The 27,865-nt window shown below is 31.0% G+C and overlaps 1 long non-coding RNA gene across 1 annotated transcript; it reads left to right on the forward strand.

The window, feature by feature from the left end:
* The first annotated feature begins 6,184 nt into the window (after positions 1 to 6,184).
* LOC122271103 (uncharacterized) lies at positions 6,185 to 24,836 on the forward strand. Its single transcript, XR_006226165.2, has 3 exons — positions 6,185 to 8,063; positions 10,500 to 10,554; positions 24,628 to 24,836. It is a non-coding gene; the product is annotated as an uncharacterized lncRNA (long non-coding RNA).
* The last annotated feature ends 3,029 nt before the right edge of the window (positions 24,837 to 27,865 follow it).

The following is a 27,865-nucleotide window of genomic DNA, read 5'->3' on the forward strand; positions in this document are numbered from 1 at the left end:
TTTGAACACACAAATAACTTAAGCATTTCTCCTAACTTTGATATTTGATGGAGCATTACTTTGAACACGTATTTTGTGCTATTGTATATACGATGGTAGCTGAATTTACATAGAGATAAGAGTAAAACAAAATGGCCTCACTGACGTTTGAAAAGTAACACTTTGTGTTGTCCCTTGCTTTAAGAACTATCCTACAAAGACTCATATTTAACTTTTTTCATTTACCAGAAATAACTTGGGATAGTAAACTGTTTTTAAATTAAAGGTTTCTGACACATGAAGGAAAAATTCAAATTTCAACTTAAAACTTGTACATTATGTTTTGTTTTAGTTATTTGTATTTATTAATAAAATAAAAAAAAATATGTTGATTTTTTGAACTTTTTTTCTTCAGAATAATTGGTAAGGGAAATTGTGGTTAATGAAGAATCGTCCTCTTATTCAAACGTATGGATTCGTAAAATGCTTTCTTAAATACAACCCTAATAAACTTAAATGTTTATTAGCGTTGCATAACATAGATGCAGCAATAAAATCGAAGAGTCTATCAGATTAGCATAAAATACGTTTCGTTTCTTATCTAAATATAATTTTTGAACAATTTGAACTCATTTCAAACATTTTCGAGTAAATACTTTTTTGAAAAAATTTCAATAAAACAATTTTCAAGAAGTTAGTAAAAATTTTCTTCGTTGAAGCGGAAACTCAACACTATACGATTTCGTATACGGTTGATTATAATTAGGGTTATTATTTCTATCAGGGTGACGCAATTTCTTAATTGTTCGATGAAAATTCAAAACAAAAATCTCTTTTCGTGGAATTTGTCTTTCAGAATGTTGCAATCAATCATTCTCCCTTTAAAACTGAAACGCAATTCGGACTCTTTAAAAGTTTTAACATTGTGGTTTAATTGGGATTATTAAAACTAGTTTCTTATGTTAGCTGTCAGATATTTGTGAGAAAAAATTGAATGCATAATTTTAGGAAGGACGTCCTTCAAATTGCTCTCTTGCTACAGAAACGTCGTTATGAATAATTTTCTTTTCTCGAGAAAAGGTCACTTTGGGAATCGAGTTTCATTAATTATTTTTGGAAAATTAATCAGCCAAGGTGAGAGCAAGAGGCGCCATATGACAGTGACTTGACCTTGAGAAGGTCTTTTCAAGGCTCTTTTCGTTTCCATCAGTGTGCGTACCATTTGGTGTTACTTCATTATACCATCAATTAGGTCAGAGCACTCTATGAAACAGTGTTAGTAGAAACTAAGGAAAACGACTGTTTATTCTATTGGTGTCATTTTATTTACTAATTTTAGAAAATACCACGAAAAATCTTGCTTAGAAAAAACATCATTTACTTAAATCTCCTTATATCACAGCAGCAATTTCTTCTTGGTACCTATTCGGTTAAAAAAAAATATTGGGATCCATAGTGTATCTACCACTACTAACATACAATTTCAATTCACTAACATATAAGACATGTTAACTCGATTCTATGGTGCAAAGGGCCGTAAGGCCTCAGACGCCCAGTTCCACTACAACGAACGAATCGATTCTATGGTGCGGTACCTTTTCATAGATGAAAGTTGACATTGTCGATAGCTACCATTCCCACATTGGTGACCCGGTCGTGATGCGAACGCGCCTGCCTTGCCAGAAACTCCCTCTTCAGTTTGAACACGCCTACTTTTTATGGATGGTTCCCATTGAACAGTTGACTCGGTACTTGTGACTGTTACAATATCCACCTCACTCTGTTGTTACTCAGTCTCGATCATACGCAACGTCAGCCTGTTTACACTCGACTGCTAATGGCAGCACAGGAGCGACCGTGAACTTGATACAGCTCTCGCTATCAGCACTCAAAAGTACGGTGATCTTAATACAGCTCTCCCGGTTTCTCGCAAAACAGCAATGAATCAACTAGTGATATTCATTTATCGAAGTCTATTACAGATAAAATTCTGGTGGGGGAGTACTATAGTGTATCTACAGTGTACAAGAGTACTATAGTGTACAAGAATACAATTTCAGTCCACAAGTATGTGTTAACTCGTTTCTATGTGGGGTTACCTTTTCATAGATAAAAGTGGACATTGTCGATATCTGCTCTCTCCACAGGATTTTACCTCGACGAGACCTAGTAGGATAGGGAACACACTTCCTAGGCTGAATGGATGGCATTTTAAATTTAAATGTAACCAACAATCTAGAGCTCTTGACTCTCTCTACTTCCAGTTAGAAAGCATACAGCTGCTTACTACAGCTTATTCCATGAGGCGATATTTTCAGACGGATAATTTTGTTCTTAATAGCGAGCGGAGCATTTAAAAGAGTCGTTGAATAGAACTAGTGATCCTTCTACGACTGCTGATTCTTCTACAATTAACGTCGCAGGTTGCAAAGTTTAACTAGCCTAACGCTGTGGAAGACATGGGAGGAGATGACTTGTAGGCACTAATTCTTGGACTCTGGGAGGAGGGAACGAAGCATCTTAACTAGCTCCTCATCTTTGAGTAGTTCTTTCATCTCTTGGAACAGTCTGAGGAATCTGGAAGCAGAGTCTGTGGCCTTCTTAGGTTTCCTTTCTTTAGGGAGCCTCCTGGGTCTTGCACCGCAGCCCGTAAAACAGGCTGGCTGCTCACCATTACAGTTGATGCAGGTCGCTGGCACTGTGGATGGCTTCGTACGTGTAGTGGTCTTTAGCGCATTTCATGCAGGCGGGAACGGTGGCTGTACAACTGCGCTGAGTGTGTCCAAATTTTTGGCATTTGTAGCATTGGACCACACCTTCTGATGTTTTGTATACGAAACATATTAAAACAATTACATTTTTAAAAAAGTGGTAGACAAATTATAATTTATATTAACTAACACTAGTAAAAGTTTTTAAACTTTTCAATAACTGAATGGGAATTTCATTCATCGAAAGAAGGTCTATAAATGTTTGACCTTCTTTGTGATAAATTCGTTGTCCTCGTAATTTTGAACTCAAAATTCCCTCCTGAATTGAGCGTTGGAGCAAACTCGAGTTCGTCAAACAAAATTTGAACTCTGAATCTTTTAATGTGGTTTCATTTAAGTATGAAAATACAGCAAAGTATTTTGAATTTTCTTCCACGTTCATTTTTAAGAATCTCAATTTAATGCAAGTAGGAAAGATATAAACAAAAAATAAAGGTCTGATGACATTACAAATCCCTTAACTATTCCTCCAAAAAGACTAAAAGGAATAAGCTGTCCAAATCGAGGATCAATTTTAGATAAGCATGCAATTTTAAATTTACCGATTAATCTCCATTTTCTTGGTTTTATTTTATTTTATTATTATTAAAGAACCAAAAATGTGTATAAACTGTTTCTATCTAGCAATGAATAATATTTTTATTTTAACTAACAGTAATAATAAAGTTTGAAATAAATTTGTACAAGTATAAAAAAAGTTTCCGAGAAACAATGTATATCAATGTACGCAAACACGCTTTTCTTCATTGTTGAGGTTAAGCATCATTTGTGGCGATAAGTTGCTAAATCTTGTAGCTCTCTCGCATTGGAGAAAATATTTTGCTCCGAAATGGCTGACGAGTAAAAACGGCCTCTCTGATTCAGGTGGTCTAGTTACACCTAAGGTCTCCTAAACGCATGTGATTTAATCTCTAACATATCATAGTCATAATCTCTTTTTGAAGGACAAGAGAAAGTATACTCTGTCTACAGAAAGAACTCTCTGTGAAGTCTGAGGACGTCTGCTGCTATGGAAACGAGAAATAGCACATTTCAAAGAAAGAACCTCTCTTCACCCCCCCCCCGATTCCCATTCTCTTGCCGGCCAAAGCTTAAACCAATCTTAAATAATTACCCAACACTTCCACTTGAAATAGTTAAACCTCGTAACCATAGTCACCGCCTCTACTCCAGACGAATGGCTAGGACAGTTCATTACGTAGACAAACTATAGATCTCTCACAAAAACTTGATTCAATTGCTCCTTTTTTCCGAATCTACTTCTTAGTTGACCTTATAGTTTTTTCAAAGCTACCTCCACATAGAGAAAAACTTTTAACCAACTCCTCAGCAATTATTTCTTTTACTGTGATAGATAAGAAAATTTATCATGATTATCCAAATTTGAATCTTTATCAACTCTTTGAAATTAACCCCAAAAACATAATCAGTTTCTGATATCTCCATTTAAGCTGGGAGTTTTAGGATAAAGTAACAACGTATTGTTATATCAATCGTATATCAATTGTATTGTTTTATCAATTGTATTGTTGTATCAAATTCAGCCTCGCATGTTGCTTCATCAACTTCACTAGCATTAAGATTGTCTCTGATTTTCATTTCATTGTCAATCAATAAGTTTGCTGTTTGTTCAACAAGCTTAAGTTTAATTAACTTGTCATCACTGTTTAAATTATCTTAAATGAGGCTTCTCAAATGAGCTATAATAGTAAATTACTCTTTTATCACATTAAACTCGAAAAATACATTGAAACTTTTATGAACACCAAAAACAATCGCTGCTATGGGAACAAAAAATTAAGCTAACGCGAGTCGTTTGCACTTACGTGAAAAGTAAACATTGTTTATGCGAACCTAAAAAAAATTTCGCAATTTTTAACATCAACTTTCGTTATTAATTTTAGAATTGCTTTCCTTTTTGTTAATTTCATTTTGTTTTTGTGCTATACGCTTCGTAAATATTTGATGCCAAATTAAACTATAACGCATTATGTTGAATTGCAAATAAATTTAAATAGTATTCATTAAATGTGTTTATTCATCAAGATATTAATTTCAATTTAATTCGCCCAATTTTCAACTACGAGAAACATTCCAAATGACGTTATTTTAAAGTTGTTGTCCTAAGTTTTTTATTCCACATAACACCTATCATAGTCATCTATAAAATGCCTGTACCGAAGCCATTGTGGATTATCCATAAATAAGCTATAAGAAAACGTCTAGTAGATGTCGGTATTTGATGCACGACGTCTTATGGATCATGTGGACAAATTCTGGACATCTACTAGATAAATTGTGCTGTATGGGTAATAACACACACCAATATTCACTTAAAAATAGTGGATTATTTAAGGGTGAATATTACGAGGCCAATAAAATAGTGATTATGAATACCCTAAAATTATGAATACCATATACTTCAACACATTCCAGTTCTTCGCTAACGTTGGTAAAACCAATTTTTAACATAACTGGAATTAGAAGTTCCGATAAACTTAAAATAATTTTTGTATTATTCTTTATTTAATAAAAAAAATTACCTTGATGTAGGAAATTACCTTGATGCTTCAGATGCTCTCTCAGTAAAATATTTTTTCTCGGAATAGTCTATATTTTGCTGGTAAAAGTGCAAATGACCTATAATAGGTCGGGTAATAAAAGTTCTTGTCAGATAAATATGCTGAAAATTAGAATATTTGCTTATCAAAGAAGAATACTCCAAAATTTTGAAAAAGAAATGTCCGCAAATGATTTTAAGTTTCTTTGTATCTTCAAAGTATGTAGATAAACCGTATTATCCAACACAACTTCGCAATACCACCAATAATGTGAAACTGATTTGAACAGTTGTCAAGTGAAAACGATAAAAATAAAATAATTTTAATTATTTTATTTTCATCTTCTTCTTAAAACCAAACGATATAATAATTAATCATTGTACTGAAAAAAGATATAAAAAAAGCTTTTTTCAATTCTTGCTTTTTTTTTAGACGCATATCTTTCATATTTTTATTTTAAACTCTTCAAACAATATTTTTCTTTAAAAAAATATGCTTGGAAATTTTTTTTTGTCAAAAAATACAAATTAAAAACGACCTCAAATAAAACGCAAAAGACCTTAAATTGAATAATTAAGAAAACTCTAATATATTTTGAAAAAAAGGGACGATTTATTAACAACAAAATCACAGCATCACCATTCCAAAAAAAAGATACTCTCACACAAAAACTATTTACATTCTCAAACTATCACTGTGGCAACCACAAAACTCTACTCGTTGCCATCTACCAAGTGGCAAAAAATAAGTAAATTATTTTATAAAAAATACGGTGCGCATAAGCCGAATTAGAACTATTATCATCACAGTTTGAGTTTATGAAATGGTGAAGAACTTGAAATAATTATTAATCTAAGTTCTAAAACTCTCTAAAAAAAGTTCTTTTTTTAAAATGAAAATCTGTCAAATTGACTTAACGTGAGGTTGGTTTTACTCACAGGAAAGCTAACCTTTAACAATTGATTAGGGTCAAGTGGGGTAATTATGACCACGGGATAATTGCAACCAGCGCCATATTCAAAAAATTTGTCCAGACTAAAAATTCAAAAAAGTATGATTTATCAAGTTTTATGTATATATTTTTTTTTCAAGAGCCTTCAAATAGGTGTTAAATAAGCAAAACGACCTATAACTCAACCCATGACATTTCTTTCTTCTTTTGATTATTATTTTCTGTAAATATTTGATATTATTATCAAAAAGTGTACCGTCATAATTACTATATTTTTTTACCAGAATGGGGTGATTATGATAAAGTTTAATATTAACTCAGAATTAATGATTTGGCTGAAGAAAATTACCTAGAACATATATAATAAGAAGCCTCCTCTTTTTCACTCTTTACAGAACACTCATAAAGCCTGTTGCGTTGAAAAGAATAATAATACTAATAACTTTGTCAGCTACAAGCTGAAAGAAAGTGTTGCATTCCACAAATCAGTAATCTTGCTGTGCGTTAGCAGAAAAGTTAGCTTAGAGAATCAAGGAGCCTAACATCCAAATTAAAATTATTTAACAATTAAAGAGATCGGTTAGAGCTAGATACTGCTGACAGGCAGGAACTTCTGCATCTTGTTAATGCTTAAGAAAGTTCTATTTTTAATGTTTTTGAGAATGAACTAGTATCTAAGCTTTATGAAGAAGCATTCTTGCTTATAAAGAAGTTGTTGAACAAACCAAACACAAATGCAGAAACTGTCTATCATTTTTACAGTGTGTAAGGAAGACATCATCTGATAAAGTCGGCTACATTCAATACAACATATGTCAAAAAATACAAAATTAAAAATGACCTAAAATAAAACTCAAAGAGCTTCGAATCAAATAATTGAGAAATTTCTACTATTACGAATCTACTACTACTATAAAAAGGAAGATTTATTATCTCAACAAAATAATCAAAGCATCGCCATTCCAAAAAAAGCCTTACACTCTCTCGAAAAACAAAAACTATTTACATTCCAAGCTGCCGACCGGCCAGTGTAGGGGGCAGGGAACTGCCTTGCATCAGAAAGGTTCTGGGTTCGAATCCCGGGCAAGGCATGGATGTTCTTTCCTTCTCTGTACTATCTATCCTCACTGTGGGAGCGACGTTGGCCCACCTCATATGGTGCCCCTGAAAGAGAGTCAACAAAATCGCCCTGTAAATGCCTGAATTGACGGATGTTAACACAGTGGGAAAAAATGGGCATTGGAAAAAAAAATCCTAACCATCGCCATGGTAGCCACAAAACTCAACTCGTTGCCATCTACTAACTGACATGTAATAAGTACATTATTTTAGAAAAATACGGTGAGCATGAACACTTAAAATCTAACAACATGAGTGTGGGTTCAATCACCTGTTTAAAGAATAAGAGAGAATGGTAAAACACTGGTTATGATCTGACAGTGAGTCAACAACAGCTTTAGGATGGTCATAATTTTGACTATCATGAGTAAACTTCGAGCAACAGCATCATGCTCAAGGATACTAAATACAGTAAATCTCCGTTTTGATAAAATAAACTTCTAAAACTGGTTTTGCTTCATCGCATAACATAAAGCCACTGGGAAAGACAAAACATGATGAAGAAAAAAAAATTTTTTTTTTGCTTTACTAATTGAGTCGTTATATGTTTTTTATTCTTGAGCACGATTTTGTAGTGTTTTTTGATTATTGATTATACTGATTATTTTCTTTTCCCCTCTTACGAAGAACGGTGTTCAGCTAGTTAATAATCTGTACCAGCCTAAGTGTGAAGAGAAACTGGTTTGAAGATTACTTTTTAAACATTCCTTTAAAAAAATATTTATTTAATTACTTTACAGCCAGTCTAAAAATATCTATTATAAAATGGTAAATAGGAAACTGAAACATTAACATAATTTATTTTTTCCCTTGTAAGGTAAGACTCAAATTTGAATGAATATATATTAACATAAAATATTTTACGCAGTTTCATATAAACCCCTTTAACAAAAAATATTTAAATACTCATTCTAAAAATCTTTTAGAAAAATTTAAGCATTTCTTTTCGTTTAATACATTTTAAAACGAACTAATATAAATAGAGCTGTAAAAGGATGTACTACTTAGTGCTGTAATACTTAAGCATAATTTTAGAATTACTGTAAGTTTTTGAAATTTCAAAAATTTCTTCGTGTATATTTTCGCATTTGGCGAAATATATTTGCTACTGACTAGTGGCCTATTGTAGCATGTTTAACTGTTAAAAAAAAAAAAAAAATAAGNTAATTTGTAATTAATTGGATAATTAATTAATTTGCTAATTAATAAATTAATTATTAATTAATTGTTACCTGTTTGTTAATTAATTGTTGATTAATTATTAATTAATTAATTGATTTGCAATTACATACTCCAATTAATTTGAAAAGTTTTTTGGAAGAAAAAAGTTTTAAAAATTTGAAGTAAATTTTTTTTTAAAATTAACCTAACAGGTTTTTCTGAAAAACTACAGATATATAAAATTTTCGAAATCAATTTTGACGATAAATATGCATTATATAGTACGTGAATATACCACAAAATTAATTAGAGTATGAGACAATTGCAATAACTAATAGTCTGCATTGAAGTAATAAAATACCGGTTTCTCTATATATTGAATTACTTTTTATCTCTCACAGGACCTTCTATGGGCCGAAACGAATGATACCCCCTAAAATTACTCCTCATAAGGCATACATCCCAAGAGTTTATTTCAAAAGTGGCGAGTCACTATTCCCTAGTTTCCCTTGTTAGTGCTGTAATACTTAAGCATAATTTTAGAATTACTGCACTGATTACTGTAAGTTTTTGAAATTTCAAAAATTTCTTCGTGTATATTTTCATATTTAGCGAAATATATTTGCTACTGACCAGTGGCCTATTGTAGCATGCTTAACTGTTAAAAAAAAAAAAAATACGAGGCCACCTTACAAAAAAGTTTTAAAAATTGAAAAGGGAAAAATTTTAACGATCAAAAAAACTGTTTACATTAATAATGTAAAGCATTATAAGGTTCATTACTAAAATGAAAAAAAAATTTCAGAAAGAATCGTAAAATAAAGTATTTTTTAGAACATTATAAAATATTCATAACAATTTCATATTTACAAAAAAAAAAATATATTAATAAAATGTGCATAGGTTGCGTTTTGGGTGAAAAAGTGGTGATTGGGTGGCAACTGGCACCTAATACAGTCAAACCCAGCTATAGTGAAATTTCTGTTCACTATAAGCGAGACTTCACTATATCAGTTCCGCAAACAATTTTAACAAATGGCTCCAAACTCTCCCCTTTTATTACATGACATCATTTAAATAAATGGTCAATAAAATGAAATACAAAAATGACTGCAAAATAATACGTAGTAACAAAAATTTGTTAACTTTTATCTTTTATTACTCTTCGTCTTGCGTACAAAAAAAAAATTAGTAATCTTTAACTGATGAGTAACGCCCGAATTCTGATGACATTTGCATTTTTTTGCATTTTTGGACATTCTTTGTCCTTTAGAGCATTTTTTGAGATTTATAGGGCATTTTCTTTAAAATTTTTGGGCGTATTTTGCATTTTAAAGCATTTTTTAAATTTTTTGTTAAATTTTTCCAATTTTCATTATTTTTTATTATTACACTGGCTTCCAAACAATGAAGAAAATTTCTAGGATATTAACAGGTGAAGCAACATCTTTTCAAATTGAAGAAGAATTGTCAGTAAGTGTGACCGTCCTTTTCAAGTACGCACCAATAACATCAGTAGACGTTGAAAGAANATCAGTCGAAGACAAAGAAGTTCCTAATATCCAACATCCTTTCTTGTTTCGGTTCACTATATCCATAAAAAATAAGATCATACGTATGTAGCAAGGCACGGGAGCGAACATTTCGTTCACTATATCCGGGAGTTCACTATATACCGTGTTCACTATAGCGGAGTTAGACTGTATTTTAATCACCGTTTGATATTTAGTAGCCCCGGTAGCGACTGTTAATTTAACCCCAGATCGTTATCATGAAAAGGTCACTGTAATGAGTGAGGGACTGTCTTTAAAATATTTATTTTAATTCAGAATGCTACTTGTTCCTGGAGACCCTCTTCATGTATTTTATGGATGATCCCAAAAATTGAACTTTCGAATCACGTTTTCATTCAATAAGAACCTGTTGGGAAGTTATTGAACAACTTTTATATTTCAGATAGAAATGAAGATCATCTTATTGAATATTATTCTGATCCTTCTTGCCGCTACCGGTAGGTGTCTCCTTTTTTTCTTTCTTTTCTAACATTCCATTCGATTTTACTATCTTTAAACACATTACCAATCGGATTTTTTTCAAATGTGTGTTTCTAAAATGACACAATATTTTCAATGGATACAATCACCTGCACTGATGCGCTATTATCGCCACCGGTCACAGGATATAAATACTGGAGATTGAACTATCAATCGCCATTTTTTTTTCCAACGAAGTTTACGAAGACATAAAACAAAAATATCAGACGATTAAAATATTTCGATGAGTTTTTTTTTCCCAAGTTGAAAATATATTTTTAGATAATATTAAATATAAAATGATTTTCTGATTATCTTTATTTTTTTTTCTTCCGTAACTTTTTTTTTAAATTCTATTTTCAGCGTTTTATTTAATTATTTTGTTTTACGACAGTTTGAGTTTCACACATTTTTATTTTTTGGGATTATTATTTCTCTAAATAACAACATTATAAATCACTTTTTATGTTTGTTCATAAACATTGATTTTTCCGTTGAATTATTGGTTCAAAAACTTAAACCTTAAATTTTATTAGTTGAAAACGTTACATACAATATTTAAAACTTACTGAAGAGGCTTTCGATTCAGAAATTATTTATCATATTTTGATTAATTCTTGAAAAATGTTCGAATAAATTATGCTCAATAATGTTAGATAATATACGAGAACTGCATCAAAAGGAGTTTTTAAAATTAAAAATAGCAACGTAAAGCATTCCCGCAACAGCCAGTTGCGGCTCAGGGAAGTCTTAGAATCAAAGCTCCTCAATTGCGAGGGGATGTTTCCCAGACCGTCGCCAATAGCCCATTGTGCAGCTCTAGTGCGACGTAAATGAACTACAACAACAACTCAATTGCGAGACAAAAAGTATGATTGAGGCAATATGGTGAGCATCGTGCATAGGCACCTTTACTTCCCAGATAAGCTGTACCGAAGCTGGGTTACCTTCAAGCCGTAACTACAATCATCTTGAGATTTTTTTAAGAAGTACGAAAACTATTTAGAAAATTGCTTGAAACTTTTTTAATTATTAAGTTATTGAAATCGGATTTTTCTTATTAGTCTATATTTTTTATTATTAATCATTTTTGTAAAATAACTTTTATATTGCTATAACATTATATTGTTCAAACAAATTTGATGAGTTTGAAGTGTAATGAATGGTTTGAAGAATAAAAACATTTAATAATGATAATTTATATTTATTTACAATTTATACATGACTAGTTTAGTTTAAATGCGGCATCAAATATTTAAGATGCGAATACTCAAAGATCAAATAATAGAACAACATTAAAATGCAATTCTAAAAAGTAAGAATTAAAGTTGTAGTTAAAACAAACTTAAAGTTCATAAATAATTATAAAAACAATTAATGCAGAATATGATGAGTGATGTCACGTTGCTTCAAATTCAGAACCGAATTTAATATTTTCGCTTACCAAACTATTTTTGCTTGCATCTCCTTATTCATGGATCTGATTATGTTCTAAATTATTGAACAGATCACTTTAACTGTAATTTATAACAGTACATTAATGTTATTCGCACAAAAATAATAATTGCAAAACGGTTAATAAGATTAGACCACCCTTTTAAATAACTTCATCTTAAAATGTAGCGTAGAATGACATTATAATAAAAATAATAAAATAAACAATTCTCTTAGTTATAAGCTCTTGAATTAGAAGTGTAATAATAGCAGTACAAGAAAATAACTTTAAATTAGGGATCGAAAAATACTCATAGAAAAACAATACCTTAATGACTTTTATTAATTTTATGCTGATGACTGCCAAAACAGTAAGAAAATGAATGAGGAAAAAATTGGATCCTACCACGTGATTTTCGGCCAATAAAAATTCACGTACAACAATGGAAAATTTTGACACCATAATAAGATTTTAATATATAGTAAGAAAAGTCAAATAATATATATTTACAAATTGTTAATATTTAGTATTGAAATTTTTTATCTTGAATTTTAGCTAGTTATTTTAAATTTTGCTTTAGTTTAAACCATAAGTACTTATATTATATAATAACTTAAGATTCTGGAATAACAATGTCAATAGTTCTTGTTTTCTTATTCCTTCTTGTTATTTAAATTGAGTAAAAAGAGAAAAAAATTATGCCCCTAATAATTATATTTATTTTAAAAAATTTTCACCAAATTACAAAATCATATATATAAATTTAAAAAAATTGCTAATAAACAATTTTGTTTATTTCAATTTCAATAGAATACTTACTTACCTTTTAATTTATTTTTTAAATCATATATCATTTGAAAAAATATTTCCCATTGAAGCAACAACTTAACAATCCAAACTGCATAAATAAATTGCATACAATGTCACACTTTCAAATAAAGCTAATTTTGTTTTAATTGAGTTTCGCGCACCTAAATCAAAAGGTATAGTTTTATTGTTGCCATCTGCATGTTTTCCAGTATATTATTTTTTTAACAAAAATTTGCTTTTTAATTTGTTTAGGTTACAATTTAAAATGATGTTACGGGTATGACTTTTTTATAAATGTCACCCCCACAACAGTTAATTACCAGTGAAAATAATTTTTTTTTAATAGCAGTCGTTGAACAGTCGACCCAATTTTGGGTTTACGACTACTAATGTTCAACTCCGCAATCCAGAAGACAAAGAAACTCCTGGATCAGTACCCCCAGAGGAATTGATTTGTGGATGGGTGAACATGGAGGACTTTGTGACTCGACAGATTTAACATGCATCAGTCTCCATTTACTACACGGGGAAGTTTTAGGCCGGTGGGGATCGAACCCACGACTTCTTGGGCATGGGCCCAGTGCCCTATCAACCAGGCTATTCCGACCCTCCTGGAAAAAAAATATATATTTGGGGAACTCTCATCCATTAATAGGAAGTATGTTATAGTTGACTGATTTTTATATAAGCCGAAAAACGACCAGTTTAAATTACTAGGCCAGTTTTAAATATAAAAAAAGTAGGCATTATTTTTTTAAAGGGATTTTTGCCAATTTACATTATTTTTATCTTTGGTGTATTCATCTTAAAGGCTATTGATAAAATAATTATGTAATATAGTAAATTTTACAAATTTCTATTAAATATTACTGCTGAGTACACAATACTTCATTAACACTTAAAAAGTATTGTGAAGTTCACAATAGTTTGTGAAGTTCACAGTATTTGTAAACTACTTATTAGTTAAGAAGTCAATTAAAGTCAATTAAACCAAAACAAACTTAATAGGAGCATTAAAAGCTATAATAGTTTTATATACAGGATATCTGCTACAGTTTAGATTTTCAAATCCACCAAGAATTTCTCATGACTTACCGAAGTTACTATTTTCTCCGACAAAAACACAACAGTAAATTTAAAAAAGCATTATAATAACATTCATTGAAATGATGGGTGTAACCGAAACTGTTGTACATACATACATATTTATTGAACATATATGTACATCTTACATATTTATTGATTTTAAACTTAATAAAAAAACAGAGTAAAGAAAGAGTTGAAGCAATAAAAAAGCTGAAAAAAATACAAAAGCAAATAATTTTTTTCTTTCTTTTATTATGTAGAATTATATTCTAAAGATACTTTTCTTATTTATCGGAAAGGAAAGAAATACACTTGGTTTTTCTGTTCTCATTTAGGAATAAAAGAAAATTCTACAATGACTAGCTTGCTTCGAATAGAATTTTAAATTGATAAAATAAAAATAAATAACCAAAATTTTGAAATCACAGAAGTTAAAATGATAATTATTCGCTCCAGAAATGATGTTTTTTCCTTCATTTTTTGAAAGAACACCATATTTTTTAAAGAACATGATAAAAACATTTTATATTTTAATAAAATATGACTGTGAGTGGGGATTTTGCTACAAATTCAGACATTCGGAACACCATAAAATTGGGGGGCAGGGGGAATTTCATTTTAAAAATTAGATTTTCGGGCAACCTAAATCCATGACTTTCCGTGATTTTTTTTAAAAAAAATAGTTAAAATCATGACAAATTTTGTTCAATACCGAAATTCATGACTTTCCAGGTGAGCACATACCTTGTATATATAAAAAGTTCAGATGTGTACTTGTACAAATTTANAAAAGGTTAATAAGATCAGAAACCCTTTTAAATAACTTCATCTTAAAATGTAGCGTAGAATGACATTATAATAAAAATAATAAAATAAACAATTCTCTTAGTTATAAGCTCTTGAATTAGAAGTGTAATAATAGCAGTACAAGAAAATAACTTTAAATTAGGGATCGAAAAATACTCATAGAAAAACAATACCTTAATGACTTTTATTAATTTTATGCTGATGACTGCCAAAACAGTATGAAAATGAATGAGAAAAATCTGGATCCTACCACGCGATTTTCCGGTCAATAAAAATGCACGTACAACAGTGGAAAATTGTGACACCATAATAAAATTTTAATATATAGTAAGAAAAGTCAAATAATATATATTTAAAAATTATTAATATTTAGTATTGAAATTTTTTATCTTGAATTTCAGCTAGTTATTTTAAATTTTGCTTTAGTTTAAACTATAAGTAATTATATAATAACTTAAGATTCTGGAATAACAATGTCAATAGTTCTTGTTTTCTTATTCCTTCTTTTTATTTAAATTGAGTTAAAAGAGAAAAAAATATGCCCCTTATAATTATATTTATTTTAAAAATTTTTCACCAAATTACAAAATCATATAAATTTAAAAAAATTGCTAATAAACGATTTTGTTTGTTTCAATTTCAATAAAATACTTACCTTTTAATTTATTTTTTAAATCATATATCAATTGAAAAAAATACTTCCCATTGAAGCAACAACTTAACAAACTGTATACAATGTCACACTTTCAAATAAAGCTAATTTTGTTTTAATTGAGTTTCGCACACCTAAATCAAAAGGTATAGTTTTATTGTTGCCATCTGCATGTTTTCCAGTATATTATTTTTTTAACAAAAATTTGCTTTTTAATTTGCTTAGGTTACAATTTAAAACGATGTTACGGGTATGACTTTTTATAAATGTCACCCCCACAACCACCCCAATAACCAGTGAAAATAATATTTTTTTTAACAGCGGTTGTTGAACAGTCGACCCAATTTTGGGTTTACGACTACTAATGTTCAACTCCGTAGCCTTGTCATTTTGAACACAATCCAGAAGACAAAGAAACTCCTGGATCAGTACCGACAGAGGTATTGATTTGTTATGGGAACATGGAGGACTTTGTGACTCGACAGATTTAAGGTGCATCAATCACTATTTACTACACGGGGAGTCTTAGGCCGGTGGGGATCGAACCCACGACTTCTTGGGCATGGGCCCAGTGCCTTATCAACCAGGTTATCCCGGCCCTCCTGGAAAAAAAATATACACTTGGGAAACTCTCATCTATTAATAGGAAGTATGTTATAATTGACTGATTTTTATAAAGCCGAAAAACGACCAGTTTAAATTACTAGGCCAGTTTTAAACATAAAAAAAAGTAGGCATTGTTTTTTTAAAGGGTTTTTTGCCAATTTGCATTATTTTTATCTTTGGTGTATTCATCATAAAGATTATTGATAAAATAATTATATAATAAAGTATACAAATTTCTATTAAATATTACTGCTGAGTACACAATACTTCATTAGCACTTAAAAAGTATTGTGAAGTTCACAATATTTGTGAACTACTTATTAGTTAAACATATTGCCTTGACAGCTGGAGGGAAGAAAATACATATGTTACCGTTAAAGTATGAAATCCGTTATTTTATAGAATACCTAGTTATTCCATGAAATAACTGATCATGTCCGTTAAAGTGCAAAACTCTCTTGTATTTCATGGTTTAACTAGTTATTTCATAGAATAACGATCTGTAGCCTGTTAAAGTATAAAATAATCTATATCTAAAATAATAAAGTATCTATCTAAATAAAGAATAAAAATCTATCTAAAATAATAAAGTAGTAGAACAAACAGTATTAAATAATCCCATTACGAAATTATGTGTTGTCTGTTTAAAAGAATGCAGTGAAGATATAGTTTGCTTCAAATGTATGGAGCCTGTCCATATATCATGTTCGGAAGATTTTGTTTCAGAAGATGAAGTTGAGCAGAAAATCTGCTAATTGTGTTTTAATGAACTTAATGTTCAAAGAGAAAGAGAAAAGTCAAAAAAATGTTTAGAAATTCAAGCGAAAAAGATTAAATAAATGTCGGATAAATCTCATTCTGAAGCCTCTGTGGGGTTTACCGTCCGTATCCCAGTGCCTGAAGTTGACGGAGGAAAAGGTGTTGCCAAATCTATTATAGTTATTATCTCTATTATTATTACAAATCAATTATTATTAATCATCATAAAAATAACTGAAGAAGGATTTTTCCAATTGGGCACAAGAAACGGCAGCACAAAACAATTATATTCCCGATTCCAGTTCAGTGTTTGCGAACAAAAATTAATTAAAATCGAAGAAGTACCGGGTGTAGAAATATCGCTCCGGTCGGTTGATACAGCTCAAAGTTTAGGTACTGGTCAGAGATTTCAAAAATGTTCGTGTAAAACCCAGTGTGTCAACAAAAAATGTTTTTGTTTTAGAAATAATGTTCTTTGTAATTCCAAGTGTCATTTTAGTAATCCTTGTTGTAACAAATGATTTTATGGTACGTTTCCATAAATACAATTTATACGCTGCGTAAATTAGATAAATTGCTTTCTTTTTCATTTTAATTGTCTATCATTAGTTTATTCATAGAATACCTAGTTATTTCATTTTAGATAAATTGTTTATTTTACACTTTAACTGTCTCTCATTAGTTAATTTATAGAATACCTAGTTATCTCATAGAATGACTAGTTAAAGTGTCAAATTAACAACATATTACACACTTTAACGGACACGATCATTTATTTCATGGAATAACTAGGTATTCTATGAAATAAGTGCATTATATACTTTAACGGTAACATATACATGGATATACACAAAAAAAGATACAGATTTGTTTTGTTAGAGTTTAACGGTAAGAGAAGTTCACGTCAGTAATAACTTATGTTTCGTACTTTAAAAGTGTCTTAATTAAAATTAGAAAAAACTCCCTTAGCCCTTTTTTTATTACTTGAACATAATTATTTGTACTTAGATTGATTTCCTTGCCTACCATATTATAAAATTAGTAAAACAGAGTTATAAAGAAATATTGTCATTTAATATACAAAAATTTACAAACCACATTAAATTAACTGAAAGCAACTTTATACAAAGGAATTGTTCTCATTAATTGCTGGTAAATATTTACTTTGATTACTTTGCTTTGGAGCTGCGTCAAAAATTTTAAGCCCAAATCTTGCATCATTCAGATTTGAAAGCTCACTTGCGCTTTCGAATATGATTAGTACAAACTGCGTTTCTGTCAAAGTAGAATTGTTTTCCCCCAGAACTGATCAGATATTTTTGTTTCACTTCGTAAAAATAGTAATAAATGAATAAGAGAGAGGGGGGGGGAAGGAAAATAAATTGGCTTGAAATTTTTTTCAAATATTTTACATTTCTTTCAAATATTTTTACGACAGCGAACTAAATATTTCGGGGAACGGCTTTTCCCTACTCCTCCTCCGACTAAAGCACTGTTAATCTCTCTCTTCTGTTAAGGCAGAGGGGTGCGATTGTTTTTGTTTTCCAGTGACGTCATTTGGAATGGCCAAGAAATCGACTTCTGCCACATCATACGTCACGCCCGTTTAAAGGGCGGGCGCAGTCATACATCCATTCATTCATGCACAGATCATTACATTCATCCATCTCCAATTCAGTATCCCCAGAGGTATTTATTTGTTATGGGAACATGGAGGACTTTGCGACTCGACAGATTTAACGTGCATCAGTCATAATTTTACTTCGGCCAGCGGGGTTTGAACTCTCGGACATGGGCCCAGCGCCCTACCGACCAGGCTATCCCGGCTAAGCACTGTTAATAACTATAATTATTAAAATATTAAACAGTATAATAAACTGCTTTTGAATACAAAGTCAAAGTAATTTTTGTATAGATAATATTTGTTGTGGGTGTGACAGTAATTACGCGTAAAATTAAAATCTTTTGAAACGAAGATTAGTGAAAACGTTTCTACAGGCAAAAAATCTGAATGGTTGTCAAATTATATGCCAATAAAGCGTTAAGATTTTTGGCGAAGTCTTTTAGAGACAAGCAAAATGCCACTAAATAAATAAGAAAGTTAATGAGAATAGTTTTCCTCTTTTTCATTAAAAACTATATACTCTTTTACGTATATATGCAAATTTCAACCACAAAATTTAAATTTTCATCCTTATGTCCACTTTTTTGCGGACTGAGAGATAAAAGTTTTTGCGCTGAAGTCAATGAAACCAAAACAAACTTAATAGGAGCATTAAAAGCTATAATAGTTTTATATACAGGATATGTGCTACATTTTAGATTTTCAAATCCACCAAGAATTTCTCATGACTTAACGAAGTTACTATTTTCTCCGACAAAAACACAACAGAAAATTTAAAAAAGCATTATAATAACATTCATTGAAATGATGGGTGTAACCGAAACTGTTGTACATACATACATATTTATTGTACATATATGTACATCTTACATATTTATTGATTTTAAACTTAATAAAAAACAGAGTAAAGAAAGAGTTGAAGCAATAAAAAAGCTGAAAAAATACAAAAGCAAATAATTGTTTTCTTTCTTTTATTGTGTAGAATTATATTCTAAAGATACTTTTCTTATTTATCGGAAAGGAAAGAAATACTCCTGGTTTTTCTGTTCTCATTTAGGAATAAAAGAAAATTCGACAATGAGTAGTTTGCTTCGAATATAATTTAAATTGATAAAATAAAAATAAATAACAAAAATTCTGAAATCACAGAAGTTAAAAAGATAATTATTCGCTCCAGAAATGATGTTTTTTCTTTCATTTTTTGAAAGAACACCATAATTTTTAAAGAACGTGATAAAAACATTTTATATTTTAATATAATATGACTGTGAGTGGGGATTTTGCTACAAATTCAGACATTCGGAACACCATAAAATTGGGGGGCAGGGGGATTTTCATTTTAAAAATTAGATTTTTGGACGACCTAAATCCATGACTTTTCATGATTTTTTTTTGAAAAAATAGTTAAAATCATGACAAATTTTGTTCAATACCAAAATTCATGACTTTCCAGGTGAGCAGATACCCTGTATACATAAAAAGTACAGATGTGTACTTGTACAACTTTAAGTGTCTGAAATTGTTATCTAGGCATGTATTTTATTTGTATTTTCTCACGCTGATTCAAAGGATATCTCAACCAGATTAATAAATTCCATAATTCAGAAGCTTTGAGAGTTTGAAAGGCATTCAATTCTTTTTTATTTAAACCTGTTTTCGCGCCTGATATTTAGTTACATAAACAACAAAGGCATTTTTTTTATACAGATATTGACGCCAAATCCAATGATCGTTGGTTGTCAAATTGTTCAAGATTGAAAAATTTAATTCAACGATCTTATTGTCTGAACCAGCAATCGGAAAAACTACAATATATTTGTAGTTTACTGCAAACTACAACGACTTTTTTACAAATGTAGTTAATTACAACTACTTATTTTTAAATGTAGTAACTACTTTAAGGAGATGAACTTTTCTGGAGAACTTAATTTACATCTGTGTTCAAAATGTTTTTGAATTAAAAAAAAAAATTGGTTTACATTCAGGGAAGAATTAAGAAATATCATGTTTACACGAGACAGTTTGTAGTTCCAAAATATTTCTTTCGAATTTGTGCATTTAACCTTCAACTCTTTATGCCTTTTTCGTCAGCGAGTATTTAATTTAAGAAATCAAATACCAGCAATCTTTTATTTGTTTGATACTCTTTTATTTCCTCTAAGAAATTAATCTACATTTAAAATACTTTCGATTCCATTTAAATAACATGAACGTTTCACGAGTGAGCATTCGCATGTGAAAGTACGACCAAAGTCATTAATTATCTATTTTTCGTAATGGCTAGTTTAAATATTAGTTACACGTGATTTTAAAAACGTTGTTGTTGTTACTTATTCCACTTGGCACAGAACAAGGCTAGACCAGAAGACCGTTCATTGACAGAAAATCATTATACCATCGCCGGACCCTCCAAGATAAAATTCATCTCTGGACAGCAAATGATCAGGAGAGCATCTCTACAGGACAGCAAATGGTCAGGTGTAGCCTGGTGCACATTACATTTTAGGCATACAGGGAAAGTGTTTTGACACTGAACAAATGTTAGTCCGTGGGTATGACCACTGATTAGTCTTGTGATAGCTGTCTGCAGTTTCCTATCACTTTTTAGCTCCAGGACTATTCTGTTGATACCAATCATGACTAGGTGGAATCCTCCGAATCCTGTTATTGTCGGCCTTTACTTTTACGTAGACATTGTATGTTAGAAGGCCACTGCTATCTATGGGATTATTAAAGCCCTCCTTGGCCAGTACATCGACCAGATCATTAAAGTAAAGGTTTACGTGGGAGGGGATACTCTGTAGGTGCATGTCATCGTGAGAAGAGTAAGTCTTCAAATTGTTAATGATATTCATGCCAATTCTGTCACCGATGTTTCGCCAATTGCTCAACGTAATTTCTGTTAACGCTCAGCTGCAGCCACAGGTTCATTTTCATTGCATCCATTGACGGTCCTGCGAAAATGTGTATCCATCCATTTCGAAAAATTAGTGGCGTTAGAACAACGTTTCTTTTCTAAACTAGCTTTAAAAGTAATTGTCGGGAATCGCTACAAACTACTATTTTTTTCATCCCACTATTTACTACAGTACTTTTTTTTAAAAAAAAGTAGCACATGACACTACAAAAAAATATAGCTGCTACAGTCAGTGTTTTGTAGTGCGTTACTTCCGACCACTAAGCGTATTAAAATTTGCGAAAAATGAATATTAATAATTTATTTTAAATTTTAATGATCTTCATCTTGGTGGAAAAGTTTCGCCAAATTTGAGATTTTTTAAAACAGATACATATATTATTTTTGTTAAATAAAGCTCTTTGTCCCTTCCAAAACCAAGATATTTCTTTACGACAAGATTGTATACATAGTTTAAAATTGTAATTTTGCTTCAAGTTGAGGGCACTTAAACTGAAATTACAGTACTGGTTTTTAAATTTAATAACCACTTTGAACAGCCGACCCAATTTTTTGGGGTTTAGTTCAACTCCGTAGCCTTGTCATTTTGAACCCAATCCAGAAGACAAGGAAATTCCTGGATATTGGGAGAAATTTGCCCTCGTGGAGGATTTCTTGATGGAACTAACCCGTATTTGCGTCACATGGTGAGGAAGATCACGAGATCCTCCCATGGTTAGCCTGACAGCAAGGAGACTCTAACCCATAATCTGTCTACCACTGAGGATATTTTACGTCAGCACTGTGGTCGGTGCAAGCCGAATGAGGAATTCGTATCGATAGCCATCGCTGGGATTTGAACCCGGTTTACCTCATTGGAAGGAGAAACGCTATATCCCCTGAGATAAAACACGAAACTAGAACTGTTACACAACTCTATTTTAGAGAGAAAAACAGCGTTATTAAACTTAACAGCGTTTTATTATTTTAAACATAACAAAGCAAAACAAAGAAGAACATTATACCAAAGAACACAAACTGAAACTAAACAGTGGCTATATCGAAACTAGATCACTGTTTATTTTATTATCGTTTTCAACGAAATGATCTAGTTCATCGCTTTCAACACCCTGAGCCATCACAGCTCTCTATACTGTTTTGTCTTCAAAAGCATATTGTCCAGTCTTTATGTTTAAAAATGTATTATTATTTTTGTTGTTGGTATGTTTATGGATGGTTAACTGTGTAAATCTAAGCACAGATGGCGCTAGGGGTTAAAATTCGTCTTAAGATTTCCGGGTTACTATTTCCGACTGATTTTTACACCAAAGCTTGAAAAAACGTACCATCCAATATTATTAATACTTCTAGTGTTTTCAATATAACACGTTCTTTAAATCTAACTTTCAACGAAACAAACAATAAATGAAAACTCCGCAAGCTTAAGGTTGTATCATCAAAATATAACAAACGATGCTATTTTACACAAATATGGCCATATAAGGGTTAACATTCAAAACATGGCTAACCTTACACTTTATTTATGGTTCGATATTAATTTTGTTTTTTAGACCCACTACCTGTTAGAATAAATAAATTACAGCAAACTCTTATGAATGGTAAAATTACGCGTAAATTTAAACCCAAATCACAATAATAAAACTTCCTAGAATATTAGGCCTGTTCACACATCACCTCGTAAGTATAACATAAGCGGAGAGATACACCGGAAGTTTTCTAAATTTATTCCGGTTTTAAGAAGCCTGTTATTGTTTACATTCAGTCAACCCTCTATATAGTTTGTCTAAAGTAAGAACTCCCCCAGCCATCCGTCTGAACCCGGAGCGGTGACTATGGTAACGAGGTATAACTATTTAAAGTAGGGGTGTGGGGTAAATGTTAGGCACAAGTTTTAGCTCGGGTTGGCTAGAGAAAGGTAATTTTTTTTCTCCGGTCTATTGTATTAGAGTGAAGAGAAGCTACCCTCCCTGAAATGCGCCATTCTTGTTTCCATAGCAGCAGACGGTCTCAGACTTTGTGGAGGACGGATTTCTTACCGTAGACAAACTAGAGTTCTTTTTTTCAGTTAAAAGTGTAGGGCTCAGCGAATTGAAACATTTCTTACAGCTGCTAACCTACAGTCCCTATCCATATTATTAGACGCACTATAAGATTCTATGCAAAATTATAATTTGCAGGTGATACTATACAGCCGTATCGTTTTTACTCGGATGAAACCGGTTTGCACTTGTTTACGCTCCTGTATCAATCGGTTAACATTGTCATGCAATACGTTAAAAATAAATACAAATAGGAAGCATATAAAAAAGCTTCCGAATAAGAACCCATTACATGTATATTTAAATATAAAAGCATTGCCTATAAACTTGTGCAAAGCAAGTCATTATTAAAAAACTACAGTGCGTCTATTAATTTTGTCTAATTATTATAATATACAAATATAATACCTGATATAATAAATATTCCATATATATATAATATATAGTCTAATGTATCCTATCGTGAAATTTATATTATATATCGTCTCATTTAACTCATTGATACACGAACGTAAACAAGTGCAAACAGCCACATAAAAACAATAAAGCTGTATAGTATCACCTGATAATTAAGATATTACATAGAATCTGAGAGTGCTTCTAATGATATGGCCAGGGANTTGTTTGCATTTCAAAGGAAAACTCGATAAAATTAACGATTTTTATCAGTAGCAATTAAACTTATGAACGCGTGCGGTAATGTATGTTTTAAATTTCTACTATAATAAATGCAGCTATCATTTTATACATACATTTAGCTTTTTTTAGTTGAAAATGTATGTAGCATGATAGTGATAATGTTTTACTCTATTCTTGCTTTTCATGCAGATTTCTTTTATGGTTAAGATTTCTGAGAGAATAAATGATAGATACTAGTTTACTAGATAAAGGTGTATTAATTACCATTTTAATCATGTCTAGTGTTTATGAATTTAAAACCTGTTTTGCGCCGTTTAAGTATCTCAAAAGGTGATTTTCTATTAAACGAATTTTCCATATAACGAACTTATTATCGGGATTTATCGACTTCGTTAAATAGAAGTCCGACTGTATATATATATATATATATATATATAGTCTAATGTATCCTATCGTCAAATTTATATGATATATCGTCTCATTAACTCATTGATACAGTAACGTAAACAAGTGGAAACAGTCACATAAAAACAATAAAGCTGTATAGAGCATCACCTGATAATTAAGATTTTACATAGAATCTGAGAGTGCTTCTAATGATATGGCCAGGGACTGTAGTTGCAAAAACTAAATCCTATTTTACTCTTGAATTAAGAATACTTTCTAATGAATTTCAGGCGTGTATGCTCCCCTCTGCCTTGCACCTAGAATTTGTCGACCAGTCAATCGATGCTGTTTCCCAAGGGACGGAGAATGCCCGGCTGGAAAAGTATGTTGCCAGATGTGGAGGCTCAATCATCAAATGAATTGAATCCAAACGGCAAATGAATTTCGATCACTGTTAAGAAAATCCAATAAAAAAAAGGAAGATTTTATTTATTTCAAATGGTTTTTTCTTTTAATTTGAATCCCATTATCGTCACTATATGAATTAATCCGATTATGGCCTTTTCTTTTCATTAAAATCCGGTGACATAAAAAAAAATTTTTTTTTCTTTAATAGTTGAAAACAAAGAACGTTTGAAAAATTTCGAATGCTCCAAAACAAACATGTCAACCTTTCATCATTCATGTGAGGTTATTCCAAGAAGACGCCTCTCGTCATGATGACCACACATAAATGATAATACAATCAAACCCCGCTAACCTGCACCTGCAATCCTTAACATCAGATATGGATACACTTGCCGACTCTCCGATAATTTTTCCTGAATTTATGTTATTCCTCTTTTTAAATCTGTCAAATCAGCCACTGGAGCACATAAAATTAGTCTCACCCAATCGCTTAACAAATTTATCGGCTTTGACTTGAAGCATTTGTCCAGATATTGGAAGATCGCGACTTCTTTGAATGCTGAACCCATTCAACAATGCTATTCAATAATGAAGCAAACAAGAAAAAATGATTATTGCTACATTTCCTGCTACAGATCAGTGGTTTCCAACTGGCGGCCCGGGGGCTGCAGCCGGCCCGCGAACTAAAATATATTAGTTGTCATTTTTTTGCGGACGATTTCTGGAAAAAATCTATATGGGTTTAAAATACTTTTCTCGTAAATAAAAACCTAATTTCTTCGTTTCTGTAAAATTTATCAAACCAACGGTGCAAAAAAAATTATTTCTCAGGTTTTGCATCCAAGAAAATATTTATTCAAATACAAAAATAATCGTGTATGTTGCTCTTTTTTATTTCATTTTTTGTATTTTGTGAATATAATTTAGCATGTGTGTATCAGAAATTTTCTCGAAGAAATTCTCCGATTTAACTTTTTGAAACCCCTCAGTTTGGACGAAAATATTTACGCACACATTTGTAAATTTTAAATGTAAATATTTATTCTCTGGTGGTTGTCATTGTCATAACTCAATTTTGTATAAAGAAAAAATTTTTGTGTGCTACTATGTAAGTTTTAATACCAACCTTTTAAAAGTTTTACATCTTAACAATTAGACATTTGTTGCACATTAATTTTGACATGGTTCACATTAAAGTTATTGTACATGGTACATGGTATTGATACATGGGTGCACATTAAAGTTATTGTAGCCCGAATTTTTTAATATGCAATTAAATATTTTTAAAAATCTACTTCTTATTTTAATTAGTAATTCAATACTTTTGTTTTGTACANGAAGATGGCGACTTCTTTGAATGCTGAACCCATTCAACAATGCTATTCAATACAACAAGAAAAAATGCAAACAAGAAAAAATGTTTATTGCTACATTTCATGCTAGAGATGGTAATTTAAAAATCGGTATATGTATTTATTTTGAAGCAGAAATTTCAAATTTATTGCAAAAAAATGAAGAAAATCAGTCGAAGACAGAAAAAAGTTCCTAATATCCAACTTCCTCTCTTTTTTTGGTTTACTATATCCACAAAAATAAGTGTAGCAACGCACGGGAACGAACATTTCGTTCACTATAAACCGTGTTCACTATAGCGAGGTTTGACTGTAATAGAAACAGGTTCGTAACATGGGAATACAGTTGCCAACGGAAAAAATTTGGAAAGGTAGCAATCGCAAAACAATCTAAAAAAAAAAGTTTTGTTTGAGCGCTAGCAACTACTCAATGTTCACTTGACTGCTTTAAAATAAAACTAAAACACCTTGTTAAGATTTCATACTGATAAAATTGAAAGAATATTAGAAGCGGGAAAAAAATACTGGGAAAGTAAACAGCTGAAATAAACGCTATGATGGTTGTTCTGATGTTAATGGTATTTATCAAATGATACGATTGTTAAAAAAGTAAATTAACTTGTTAAAATGGATTATTCTGTCACAAAATTGCACCGTTTCTTATAAACTCCTCAGAAATATTCTGATGTTTAGATCTCACACTATCTTAGTTGCAATCTGAAAAACAGGGCAATTGATTTATTGATTAAGTCAATTCATTTAATGTAATTTTTATTACCCATTGGCAAAATGGGTCTTGTTTTGGATTTGATGGCGTTCACGCTTTTCAACTGTGTTCGAGAGTAATAGTAAACATGCTTGGCTATGGCTGCTTTTATTTTTATTTTCACTAGCAGGCATTTTTAATGTATTTACATCATAATAATATAAAGTATTTTTATATTCTTTTTATTATTAACGTATAATCACTGTCTTGACGGTGATTTCAATATAAATATGAATACTGAAGAAGGAACAGTATTTTGTGAAACACGCAGAATATGAAAAGTCAATCCGACGACAAACATCCATGGAGACAGTTTTTGCAACCCATGATTTGAAATGTTTAACGGAGTCAATCCAGAAAAGAAAAAGCATTTGATCAATGGGTAACCAGTGATCGTAATAAGACGATCACAACTTTTTTCTTATTATTTCATTTTTTTTCTCGTTTGAATCCTATTTTTATCGTTTAGATTCAAAAAAATTTTCAAGTAATTATAGAAACTGAGAACAGTCTTGTGAGAAATAATACAAGAAACGAATGAAATAAAAATAAAAATATGACCACCGAAGTCGACGTCTTCAGGGGATACCGGCCTCGGTAGCCTTTAAAAACAAAACTATTTCTAATTGAGGGAGAAGCAAATGCTTAAAATATCTCCCTAAGTACCCCGATGGTTTTGTATAGAGGTCCAGGAAAAACAAGATACATTCAAAATAATTAACAAATTAAGAAAAGAAGCTCAATCAAAATCATCAGAAAAATAAAAACTCACTAAGTCACAGGTCAAGCATCAACTTCAAAAGCAAGTAGAAGAAAAGAAAACACTAAAAACTGAAAAACCAACGCCCCCTATTATAATGCGCAGAAGAAGTTTAAAATGAAATGGAAAAGGTCAGGAGAAAGAAATACGTAGACAAATTAATAGAATGCTTAACTGGGGCTGCTCAGTTAAGACTAGAATTGCGCCCTGTTAAAAGAAAAAATTATATAAAAACTTAGAAA

Source organism: Parasteatoda tepidariorum, chromosome 8 (genome assembly GCF_043381705.1).
Source record: "Parasteatoda tepidariorum isolate YZ-2023 chromosome 8, CAS_Ptep_4.0, whole genome shotgun sequence".
Taxonomy (NCBI): domain Eukaryota; kingdom Metazoa; phylum Arthropoda; class Arachnida; order Araneae; family Theridiidae; genus Parasteatoda; species Parasteatoda tepidariorum.